This window comes from Saimiri boliviensis, chromosome 3 (genome assembly GCF_048565385.1).
Source record: "Saimiri boliviensis isolate mSaiBol1 chromosome 3, mSaiBol1.pri, whole genome shotgun sequence".
NCBI lineage: Eukaryota > Metazoa > Chordata > Mammalia > Primates > Cebidae > Saimiri > Saimiri boliviensis.
In genome coordinates this window covers 39,164,973-39,177,542 of record NC_133451.1, presented here as the reverse complement: position 1 = coordinate 39,177,542, position 12,570 = coordinate 39,164,973, and the positions used below count along the sequence as shown (strand labels likewise).

Genomic DNA, 12,570 nt, shown 5'->3' with positions numbered 1-12,570 from the left:
AGGTTAAGCTGGGCATGGTGGTTCATGCCTGTAACTCCAGCACTTTGGGAAGCCAAAGTAGGTGGGTCACTTGAGGTCAGGAGTTCTAGACCAGCCTAGCCAACAAGGCGAAATCCCATCTCTACCAAAAATACAAAAGTTAGCCAGGAATGATGGCTTCTGCCTGTAGTCCCAGCTACTCGGGAGGCTGAGGCAGAACAATCACTTGAATCCGGGAGGCGGAGGTTGCAGTGAGCTGAGATCGCACCAGTGCACTCCAGCCTGGATGACAGGAGGGAAGCTCCGTCTCCTTCCGGCCCCCTCCCCCCTTCCGCCCCCGCAGCCAAAAAAAAAGTCAATTTAAAATGTCCTCTTATCCTCAAATCTGTGTTTATAAAACAGAGCAGCTTGAGAGTGACTTTTTCTATGCTGGTCATGGTTTAGGAGAAACTAAAGATTAAATACTTCTGGCAATACTAAGTCTTTATAATCTAGCTTTTTTGGGCAGGTAGAAAATACAATAAAGCTACAGCCTTAATCAAATGTTTCCGTATGATCAATTGTAATAAGAATATGCCACACACAGATACCAGTAACTGTGTTATTAATAGTTAAAACTCAAACAATCCATAGGAAAATCTAGGAAAAAACAGTTGAGCAGATTTCTATAATTGCCAGTTTGGGGGAAAGGGGTTGCAGTATAATACAGGCAATGTAACAAGCACGTGGCATCTGTGGCCTGCAATGATGACAGTACTAAGTTGAAGCACTCACCAATTATGAAAGAACATGATTTGGGTATATTTTTGCCCAGTGACGCTTGCAGTAAGAAGTCAAGGGTTTTTTCTTTTGAGAAGTGGCCAGTCACTTAAAAAAATGGCTGTAAGAAATGATTGTTTCAAATTTGGAAGATATTTCCTCCTTAGGAAAAACTTCCTGGTATCTTTGTGTATTTAGGCAAATAGAAAGAAATCTAAGAACTGTAGAGGTTGAAGGCCTTGAGTTTCCCGGAGGGATGGCAGGTTTAATATCTTTTTATATGCATATGGGAAAATTGGGATTAGCAGAAAGTCATTTCACTGCTCTAACCACTGCAGGTTTATATAACTTTTGACAAGTGAATTAATGTTTTCTTCCCCCGCTCAGACGCCCTTCAACCCTGATTGATGTTTTCTTATGTCTCTTTTAAGATTTTGATACTTATTGTATCTAAATGCTTGTTACATAGGTGCACTTAGCATGCTTGAGTCTATCAAGCAGGGAAAGAGAGCCATACCATGTGAATCCTAAATAGAAACCCCGACCAGTGAAAGAACTCATGCATTATTACCACACTTTCTTTTCTTTTTTCTTTTTTTTTTTTTTTTTTTTTTTTTTTTGAGATGGAATCTTGCTCTGTCCCCCAGGCTGGCGTACAGTGGTGCGATCTCAGCTGACTGCAACTTCCGCCTCCTGGGTTCAAGCAGTTCTCCTGCCTCAGCCTCCCATGTAGCTGGGATTACAGGCCCCACCACCATGCCCGGCTAATTTTTTGTATTTTTAGTAGAGATGGGGTTTCACCATGGTGGCCAGACTAGCCTTGAGCTCCTCACCTCAGGTGATCCGCCTGCCTCAACCTCCCAAAGTACTGGGATTACAGGCATGAACCACCACACCCCACAATACCACATTTTCTAAAGTAGATTGAGTCTGCGTTGAGTTCGAAATTTTATCAAGTGAACAGAAAGACTCTGGGGGAAAAAAATCTAAAAACAAACCATTTCTAGACACTTGTCATTCCTTGCTTTCCTTTATTTCATTGGGAAAATCCATATTCGGAACAATCTTTTTGTTTCTTTTTTCTTTTTTCTTTTTCTTTGGTTTTGGGACAGTCTCACTCTGTCACCCAGGCTGGAGTGCAATGGCACAATCTCGGTTCACTGCAACCTCTGCCTCCCACGTTTAGGTGATTTTCCTGCCTCAACCTCCCCAGTAGCTGGGGCTGTAGGCACCTGCTAATTTTTCTATTTTTAGTAGAGACGAGGTTTCACCATGTTGCCCAGGTTGGTCTCAAACTCCAGACCTCCAGTGATCCGCCTGCCTTGGCCTCCCAGAGTGCTGGGATTACAGGCAGGAGCCACCACGCCAGGCCCGATTTAGTTTTTCCATGCAGAATTGTTAAGAGAGTAAGATCACCAGAGGCTGCACTGGCTCCCCTGTTAGGGGTGCTTATGGTTTCATGAGAGTTTGTTGATCTAGTCATGTATCACATTAAGTCCTGAATAACTTGACCCATGTTTCTGTCATTTTAAACGCTGTTGCTGTTAAATGTGATACGATAACAATGCTTCTATGTCAGGTTGGCTGTGTTTGGCATATAATTGAGTAACGTCTCTACAAGCGTTGTTGTTTGTTATCTGCTCCTTCTGTCCTTTAGACTACAAGTTCTTCTTGATTTGTAAAATGTCATGAGGCTGAAATTTCTGGGGTTAATAATAGGCCCCAAATGAAAAGGCATTTCGCAACAAGCCACAAGCCTAAGAGGCAGGCCTGCTTTGTCTTTCCCGAACAGAGCGGTGTGGCTTTGTTAAGGAATGGGTAGGTGACAACCTTTCAAGGTGATTCTGGTGGCTGTGCCAGAAAAGTCACATGCATAGGAGCTCGGAGTCAGAACTACACGGGCAACCTGGAGGAACCTCCATAGAGACTTGGGCCATATGTGGCTGGTTTTGCTTTTTGCGGGATGAAATAAAAACCGAATGCCGCGTATAGGTTAACCCAGTGACAATGAAAAATCCTTCAGTTGTCTAGCAACTCAAGCTCTTAAGTAAGGCAATAAAACAGTCCCCACAGCAGCCAAAATTAATGCCATAAATTCTATCAGGACCTCACTCGGTGCCTATTGACTTTGTATTTTTTAGTAGCGATGGGGTTTCACCATGTTGGCCAGGCTCATGATCTCAAGTGATTCACCCACCTCGGACTCCCAAAGTATTGGGATTACAGGCATGAGCCACCGTGCCTGGCCCCCTATTCACTCTTAGTTTAGGCATCTTTCAGTAACATTTCTGGTTTCTCAGTGCATAATAAATCACAACTCTTTCTTTTCTCTTTTCTGTTGGTGAATGACCATTCAAGCAAGCATGCACACATGGACTCATTCATTCAATCAGTACTTACTAATGGCTCACTCTGGGATAGGGTCTCATCTGTCAGTTCTTGAATGTCACCTCTACAGTGTGACCTTCTAAGGTCCCCTGAACAACGTCCTCTACTTTAGCCATCAAAATACATATTGTACTTGTTTTATGCTTGCCTTGTTTGCTAAAATATTAAGTTCCCTTACGTCATGGATAGCGAGTGTCTTATTTGCTACTGTATCTCCAGTGCTTAGCATGTACCACGCATCCAGAAATATGTACCAGATATAAAAATAAATGAATGAAAGCAAACAAGTGAGAAGGACAGTGATGATTAGAGGCAGACATTTAACAGTGAAAAATAGCGGCAGATAACAAAGGGGTAAAAACTGCTGCCATCCAATCCAGAAGCTATTGCCCCATCTCAGCTGAGCTCAACCATGTAAGTTTCTTTACTTTTTTTTTTTTTGACATGGAATTTTGCTCTGTAGCCCAGGCTGGAGTGCAGTGGCAGCGTCTTGGCTCACTGCAACCTCTGCCTCCCGGGTTCAAGGGATTCTCCTGCCTCAGTCTCCTGAGTAGTTGGGATTACAGGCACCCGCCACCACGGCTGGCTAATTTTTGTATTTTTAGTAGAGACGGGGTTTCACCATGCTGGCCAGGCTGGTCTCGAACTCCTGACCCCTGACCTCATGATCCACCCACCTCAGGCTCCGAAAGTGCTGGGATTACTGGCGTGAGCCACCTCACCCAGCCTACTTATTTATTTATTTATTTATTTATTTAGAGACACAGTTTCACTTTTGTTGCCCAGGCTGGAGTGCAATGGCACGATCTTGGCTCACTGCAACCTCCACCTCCCAGGTTCATGTGATTCTCCTGCCTCAGCCTCCTGGATAGTTGGGATTATAGGCACACGCCACCATGCCTGGCTGATTTTTGTATTTTTAGTAGAGATGAGGTTTCTCTATGTTGGTCAGGCTGGTCTCGAACTCCTGACGTCAGGTGATCCACTTGTCTTGGCATACCAAAGTGCTGGGATTACAGGCGTGAGCCACTGCCTGGCTGAAAAAATACTGTTTAAAAATATTCATTGAAGTGTAAAACATAAAGGCAGTAAACTGAACAACTCTTAAAGTTTACAGCTTGATGAATTTTTACATATATATGTACCTGTGGAACTAGCACCCAGATTAAGGCACAGAATATGTTCAGCATCTCAGCATCCCCTTGCCTCTCCTCCCATCATCCCCTCAACCCAAGGTAACCACCATTCTGACTTGTATCACCATAGATACCTTTGGCTATTCTTACTTCATTAAGATGGAATCAGGCAGTATGTACTCTTTTGTATCTGGCCTCTCACTCAACATTTATCGGTGATGCTCATCCACGTAGTTTCATGTAGTTATACTTTATCCTTTGGGTGCTGCGTAGTATTTCTTTGTAAGAAGAGACCACAATGCAGAGAATTTTCAGGAAATAAAACCATGACTAGATGAGCTGAAAATCATTCCCTGGCTGTGCCAGCTCTTGAAAGTTAATTGATATCTGAAGGTGGGATGGAAGTAGGATGACCTGAAAGGCTGGAAGGAAAGAAGTCTGTTACTGGGAGTGTATTTGCTAATTGCTCTACGTGGGCTGTTTATTTAACTGCAATTATTACCCTAGAAGGTGACTGCCGCTGTTTTGTACATGAGGAAACTAAGTGTGAGAAAAGTTTTATGACTTTACAATGAGGCTGAACAAAACTTGAAAACTGTTTGTTACACCAGAGGGCAGTCCCGTCCTGGCAAAGACAGTACCAGAACACTGTTGGGGCTCTGCCACCTCCGATTCCTGAGACTCAGCTTTTATATACTGCAGACTTTTTTTTTTTTTTTTTTTTTGAGACAGAGTTTTGCTCTTGTTGCCCAGGCTGGAGTGCAATGGCTTGATCTTGGCTCCCCACAACTCCTGCCTCCCAGGTTCAAGTGATTCACCTGCCTCAGCCTCCCGAGTAGCTGGGATTACAGGCATGCACCACACGCCTGGCTAATTTTTTGTATTTTTAGTAGACACAGGGTTTCTCCATGTTGGTCAGGATAGTCTCGAACTCCCGACCTCAAGTGATCTGCCCGCCTCGGCCTCCCAAGGTGCTGGGACTACAGACATGAGCCATCACACCCAGCCAAGTACACACTTTTCTATCTTCTATTGAAGAACTGGCCAACCAACTGACTTTTTTCTTAAATCATTTTGTCTCTTTTTCCCTTCAAATTTGTTTTGTTTTAAAAATAAGACTTGCTCTGGAATTTTAAATTTTTGCTTATGAATGATTTTATTTTCAGATACACATAGTATTAATATATAATATATTCTAAAACTTTTATTTAGCAATTTTTGAATTTTTTTTATTTTATGAAATTCAGGTTTTAGTGTGTATTCATCACAAGAAAGTTAGGTGAATTTCAAGTCAGAATTGCTGAAAAGTTTCCTGAGAGTCAATAATCATGTTTTAAAGTGGAGTTTAAGGAGGTGCTTAAGGCCAGATATTGTGGCTCATATTTGTAATCCCAGCACTTTGTGGGGCTGAAGGCTGGAGGATCACAAACAAGGTCAGGAGTTCAAGACCAGCCTGGCCAACATGGTGAAACCTCGTCTCTACTAAAAATACAAAAATTTGCCAGGCATGGTGGTGCATGCCTTTAATCTCAGCTACTTGGGAGGCTGACGCAGGAGAATCACTTGAACCCAGGAGGCAGAGTTTGCAATGGTCCAAGATGGAGCCACTGCACTCCAGCCTAGGCAACAGAGCAGGCTCTGTTGACCCATGGGTGTCAAAGTCTCTGACTAACTGAATATCACATGAACAGAGTTCAGGGTAGGGGTGAGGGCCTCAAATTTCTAAATTTCCTTTTCATTACTATTAATATTTTCTTGAATTTTCTATCTTGCCAAGAGATACATTCAGCAAATAACATACTACAAAAAAGTAGTTGTTTAGAATGTCCTTCGCTTAGACTAACAAAAGGGAAGAGATGTACCCTTTAGATATTTTTCCTTTCTTTTTTTTTTCTTTTTTTTTTTTCTTTTTGAGATGGTGTCTCACTCTGTCTCTCAGGCTGGAGTGCAGTGGTGCGATCTCAGCTCACTGCAACCTCTGCCTTCCAGATTCAAGCGATTCTCCTGCTTCAGCCTCCCAGGTAGCAGGGATTACAGGTGCCTGCCACCATGCCCGGCTAATTTTTGTGTTTTTAGTAGAGATGGGATGGATTTCACTATGTTGGCCAGACTGGTCTGGAACTCCTGACCTCAGGTGATCTGCCTGCCTTGGCCTCCCACAGTGCTGGGATTAAGGCGTGAGCCACTGAGATCAGCCTTAGATTTTTTTCTAATCGCAAATTAAAGAGGTTATGTTTTTAACTTTGTATTAATATTATATAACATGTGTGGGTCAGGTTATCATTTCAATGATGCCAGATAGGCTGGTTAGCTCACCTTTGCCCAGTGGAATACATGGAAACACCTGATAGTGTCTCAGTCAAACTTTTTTTTTTTTTTTTTTTTGAGATGGGCTGGCTCTGTCGCCCAGCCTGGACTGTAGTGGCACAATATCAGCTCACTGTAATCTCTGCCTCCTGGGTTCAAGCAATTCTCTGTCTCAGCTCTAAGTAGCTGGGATTACACAGGCGCCTGCCACCACGCCTGACTAATTTTTGGATTTTTAGTAAGATGGGGTTTCTCACCATGTTGGCCAGGCTGGTCTTGAACTCCTGACCTCATGATCCATTCATATTGGCCTCCCAAAGTGCTGGGATTACAGGCGTGAGCTATTGCGCCCAGCCTCAGTCAAACATTTAAAGTTCCATCTAGAAAGAACAAGAGATGCCCATATTGTCTGCTAAAAAAGGTTTTATTATTTTCACAGTTGGTAGAAAGTCTCTTTTGTAAGAGTGCTTTTAAGCAGTAATCCAAGGTCATTTCAAATTGATTCTTTTTATCTTTATGAACAATCATAGGAACAATATCTTGTATTTGTATACTTTTAAGAAAACACTTTCCCTCCTGCTGTAGGCCTTTTAGTAAAAAAGAAAAGAAAAGAAAACTTTGCCAAATAATTTTCATGTTTACTCCTCTCCGCTTTTTTTTTTATTGCTGTGATGTTGAATATACCCATTTTGTAGATGAGAAAGTTGAAATGAAGCTAAGATCACTCACTTGGTTGGTGAAAGAGCTGACATCCACGTTTTCCACCTCTGCAGTGGCCCAGCCCTTCCCACTGGCTCACTCTGCCACCTGACCAGTGTTGGAGGAATTGCATCAGCCATTCACAGCAGCTCCTTCCACGATCCTGCTTAGGCTATTATGGCTGCCCGAATCGTACTATCTTATTGTGCGATTACTGTGTATCAAGTATTGCACCAAGTACCTTATGTATATCATTCCCAGTTTTCCCAACAACTCTGCTAGTCAGGAATCATTAACTCCTTCTTACAGATGGGAAAACCGAGGCAACAAGAGGTCAAGTGCTTTGCACAAAATTGAATTTTTAGTATGCTGGAGCCTGCCTTCACACTCAGATTAGTTTAACCCCAATGTACATTCTGTTTCCCCAGGTCATCCTGGCACCCATCAGAAAGTAATGACTTTCCCAGGGTGGTGGTTCATATGAGCCTATGATCCCAGCACTTTGGGAGGCCAAGGCAGGCAGATCACCTGAGGTCAGGAGTTCGAGACCAGCCTGGCCAACATGGCGAAAGCCCGTCTCTACTAAAAGTATAAAAAAATTAGCTGGGCATGGTGGTGAGTTCCTGTAGTCCCAGCTACTTAAGAGCCTGAGGCAGGAGAATCGCTTGAACTCAGGAGGTGGAGGTTGCAGTGAGCCGAGATCGCACCACCGCACTCCAGCCTGGGTGACACACTGAGACTTTGTCTCAAAAAAAAAAAGAAAAAAATAAAGAAAAAGATAATAATGACTTTTAATATAATTTGAGTAAATCCAGGAGCCCTACAAACACACTGTTGGCAAGTCTTGGCTTACCTCAGCACTCTTGCCTGACAAATGGGCATTTTCAGAACTAGACAAGGATGTGTCCTGGTTGGAGTCTGTTCTGCAATTAGAGCTGTAAGGAAGCCAGATTTGGTTGTCACAGGTTTCAATTGTGTCTGGAGAGGGGTACCTATACCACAGCCAGACTGGGTGAACCCTTGCTAGGGATGCTGGAGAAAGGGCAGCTCCTTGGGCAGGAGACTGGTCAGGCGATCCCCAAGATCTATTGTGCTCTCAAGATTGTGTTTTCAGACAGTCTCACTCTCTCACCCAGGCTGGAATGCAGTGGCGTGATCTTGGCTCCCTGCAGCCTCTGCCTCTCAGGTTCAAGCAATTCTCCTGCCTCAGCCTCCCGAGTTAGCTGGGATTACAGGCATGTGCCACCACACTCGACGCTTTTTGTATTTTCAGTAGAGATGGGGTTTTGCCATGTTGGCCAGGTTGGTCTCGAACTTCTGACCTCAAGTGATCTGCTTGCCTCCTCCTCCCAAAGTGCTGGGATTACAGGCATGAGCCACCATGCCTGGCCAAGATTTTTGTGAAGGAAAATTGGAGAGAGGCATTGAAGCCACTGCTTATTTGGTTCCATCTCGATCATTCTCTTCCTCCAATAAAGAGCAAAGTCTTTACGTAGCAGAAGAAGCAGAATCAACTGGTTTCTAGCACCCAAGATAGGTACACATGTCCCTGGCACTCAGGATGGCCACAGAGACACTGAGTCAGCCAGAAGGTAACTTGGAAGCCGGCTAGGTACAAAAGCCATTGCCATCAGCCTGACCTCATGCTGGTCTTGTCTTGTGTAACATAACGAAAGAGCCAGTCAACAGCGGAGCCCTCTGCCCTTCCGAGGGCAGTGGCTTTCTCTGTATAGAACTTTTATCTTTTCCTCAAAGATTCCGACCTTTGGTGGTTATTGTTGGGATTAATTGAGAGAATGTGCCGCATATCAAAGTATCTGGCACATCATGGGTGTCCAGTAGATCTCAGTTTGCCTTCCCTTTGAACAGGATTCCATGGAAGGAAGTTTGCGTCAAATGAACAGAACCGGTCTCTTACTTAATAGTGAATTAAAGATATTGAGCATTGTCTCAGGTGGCATTTTTTTCCCCTTGAGGATTGTGAAACATTTAAATTAGCCATTGTTTAAGTAAGCATCATCGCCGTCAATCACAAATGCAAACCTGGACTTGGAGTAGAAACAAAATGTTTAAGCAGAAAAAAGACTCTTATTCTGCTTTTCCAATAAAATGGCTTCTTACTGTAAAGCCATAAGAAATACCTAGTCTTTCATTTTTTAATAAGAGTATTAGAGCAATTCATCTGTATTGTTGCTGCTGTTGTTTGATGATATATAGGTTAGAAAAAGATCATATAATGAAGTTGTTAAATACACAGCTCCCTGCCCACCGATCCCCAGTGAAGATTCACTTATGATAAGGGCTTTATTTGCTACAAAAATAGCAAGGTTTTTTTTTTTTTTTTTTGAGACAGAGTCTTGCTCTGTCACCCAGACTAGAGTGCAGTGGCTAGGACTACAGGTGCCAGGTGCACACCACTGTGCCTGGCACATGCCAGTAGAGATGGGGTTTCACCATATTGGTCAGGCTGGTCTTGAACTCTTGACCTCAGGTGATCCACTAGCCTCAGCTTCCCAAAGTGCTGGGATTACAGGCATGAGCCGCCACATCCAGCCGACAAGTTAGTTGGAAGTTTAAAATCATATGTAATTTTATAGAAAAAAAATGACCAGGGTATAGGGTCTGGGAAAGAACACTAGACCAGGGATTAAAGCCATGATATGCTCTTGATCCTGTGACTTAGAGAAACTTCTTCCTACTTTTGGCTGCTGTGTTATTGGTGGTACATGCATGTTAATGTTTCTCAAGAGCATTCTATTGTTTGTACAGTGAAAAAATATATATATTTTAATTCTAGGAAATAATATTGATTTGGATACAGAAAAATTAAGTACCAGGAAATGGCTTACAAATTTTAGTCCAGCATCCCTTTTTTTTTTTTTTTCCCTTTTTTCTTTTTTGAGATGAAGTCTCACTCTCACCCAGGCTGCAGTGCAATGGCATGATCTTGGCTCACTGCAGCCTCCCTCTTGGGTTCAGGTGATTCTCCTGCCTTAGCCTCCTGAGTAGCTGGGATTACAGACACATGCCACCATGCCCAGCTAATTTTTGTGTTTTCGATAGAGACGGGGTTTCACCATGTTGGCCAGGCTTATCTCGAGCTCCTGACCTCAAGTAATCCGCCCGTCTCAGCCTCCTTAAGTGCTGAAATTACTGGCATGAGCCACTGTGCCCAGCCTTTTTTTTTCTTTTTAGACACAAAGCCTTGCTTTTCAACTGGTCTTCAGTGGGGCAATTATAGCCACTGTAGCCTCAAACTCCTGGCCTTAAGCAATTTTCCTACCTCAGACTCCTGAGCAGTTGGAATTGCAGGCATGCCCAGCTGATAGCCCAGCCTCTTTTAAAGATAAAAGTCTTTATCTTTGCATAGGAGAAAATCAAGGAATCTTGTTCTTATTCTGAAAAACAAAATACAAACTGCAGTGTTTTGCCTTCAGAGGTTGGCAGTCCTTGGTCTTCCCCCGGTACTTCTTTAGTAAAGAATCTGCCATTGGCGAGTGTCTCACAAATGACTTATATCTAGGCCATACACGGAAACCATCACCAAAATAAGGAATGTGAATGGAATGCGGACAAATTAAATGGTGATAATTTTTGGTGGGTGGGTCTTTCAACACAGATAAGTAATCCAATATTCTTTTAATTCAATTTCTATTCACAAGACCTTATAAAAGCTTAGGTGGGGAGTGGAGTAGAATTAAACAGTCTAATTCACAAAATAAAAATACTGGTTTACAACCTCACAACCTGCAAATTAACACAACAGTGAGGGTCGGGCGTGGCGGCTCAAGCCTGTAATCCCCTCATCCATGATGTGAAATACACCTTCTCTTCCCAATGCCCACCACCTACTAATGGCCCTCAGCACCTCCCAAAGCATCAACCCAGCCTCCTTCCCCCTTGAGGCCACCTTGTGAGGAGAGCCCTCTGCCTAATGCAGACTTATCATACTCCTCTGACAGTTTTTTCTTCCTTCTCAATTTTAGGTTCTGATTTCATGCCTTTGTAGTGCTTATTTCAAAGACAGGAAGTGAAGGAAGAGGGAAGATAGAAATGTCAGACTTTAGTCACTGATTCTGAGTCTATAATGCAACACTGTTCTCTGTCTGTCCAGGCTTAACAAATTCAACTATTTTCTTTTCCTTTTTTGTACAGACAAGGTCTCGCTATGTTGACGAGGCTGATCTTGAACTCCTAGCCTCAAGTGATCATCCTGCCTTGGCCTCCCAAAGTGCTGGGATTGTAGGCATGAGCCACCATGCCCAGCCCTCCATTTTTTGGACAGGGTTTTGCTGAACCCAGGCTGGAGTACAGCAGTGCTGTTACTGCTCACTGCAGCCTCAACCTCCTGGGCTCAAGTGATTTTCCTGCCTCAGCCTCCTGAGTAGCTGTAGCTACAGGTGTGTGCCACTGCACCCAGCTGACTTTTTTTTTTTTTTTTTTTTTTTTTTTAGGCAGAATTTCACTCTTGTTGCTCAGGCTGGAATGCAATGGTGTGATCTTGGCTCACTGCAACCTTTCCATTCTGGGTTCAAGTGATTCTCCTGTCTCAGCCTCCCGAGTAGCTGGGATTACAGGCATGCACCACCATGCTTGGCTAATTTTGTATTTTTAGTAGAGACGGGGTTTCTCCATGTTATTCAGGCTGGTTTCAAACTCCCAGCGTCAGGTGATCCACTCACCTCAGCCTCCTAAACTGCTGAGGTTTTAGGTGTAAGCTACGGCACCCGGCCTGCCCGGCTGACTTTTAAATTTTTTTTTTTTTTTTTTTTCTGAGACGGAGTTTCGCTCTTGTTACCCAGGCTGGAGTGCAATGGCGTGATCTCGGCTCACCGCAACCTCCGCCTCCTGGGTTCAGGCAATTCTCCTGCCTCAGCCTCCTGAGTAGCTGGGATTACAGGCACGCGCCACCATGCCCACCTAATTTTTTGTATTTTTAGTAGAGACGGGGTTTCACCATGTTGACCAGGATAGTCTCGATCTCTCGACCTCGTGATCCACCCGCCTCGGCCTCCCAAAGTGCTGGGATTACAGGCTTGAGCCACCGCGCCCGGCTAAATTTTTTTTTTAAAGATGGGGTTTCATCATGTTGTCCAGGCTAGTCTTGAACTCCTGGGTTCAAGCAATCTTCCTGCCTCAGCCTCCCAAAATGCTGGGATTACAGGCCTGAGCCACTGTGGCTGGCAAATTCAAGTGTTCTCAAGTTCTGTGTCATTGAAGTCTTGCTGATTCACAAGCAGTCATTGGCCTGTCTTCCTCACTCCCTCTTACCCCTCCCTACTAGAGAGATGGGAAAACACTG

General features: G+C 43.8%; 1 protein-coding gene across 9 annotated transcripts in view; it reads left to right on the top strand.

Moving 5' to 3' along the window:
* Positions 1-12,570, top strand: part of RBM47 (RNA binding motif protein 47) — a 217,693-nt gene that overhangs the window by 114,099 nt on the left and 91,024 nt on the right. The window lies entirely within an intron of this gene.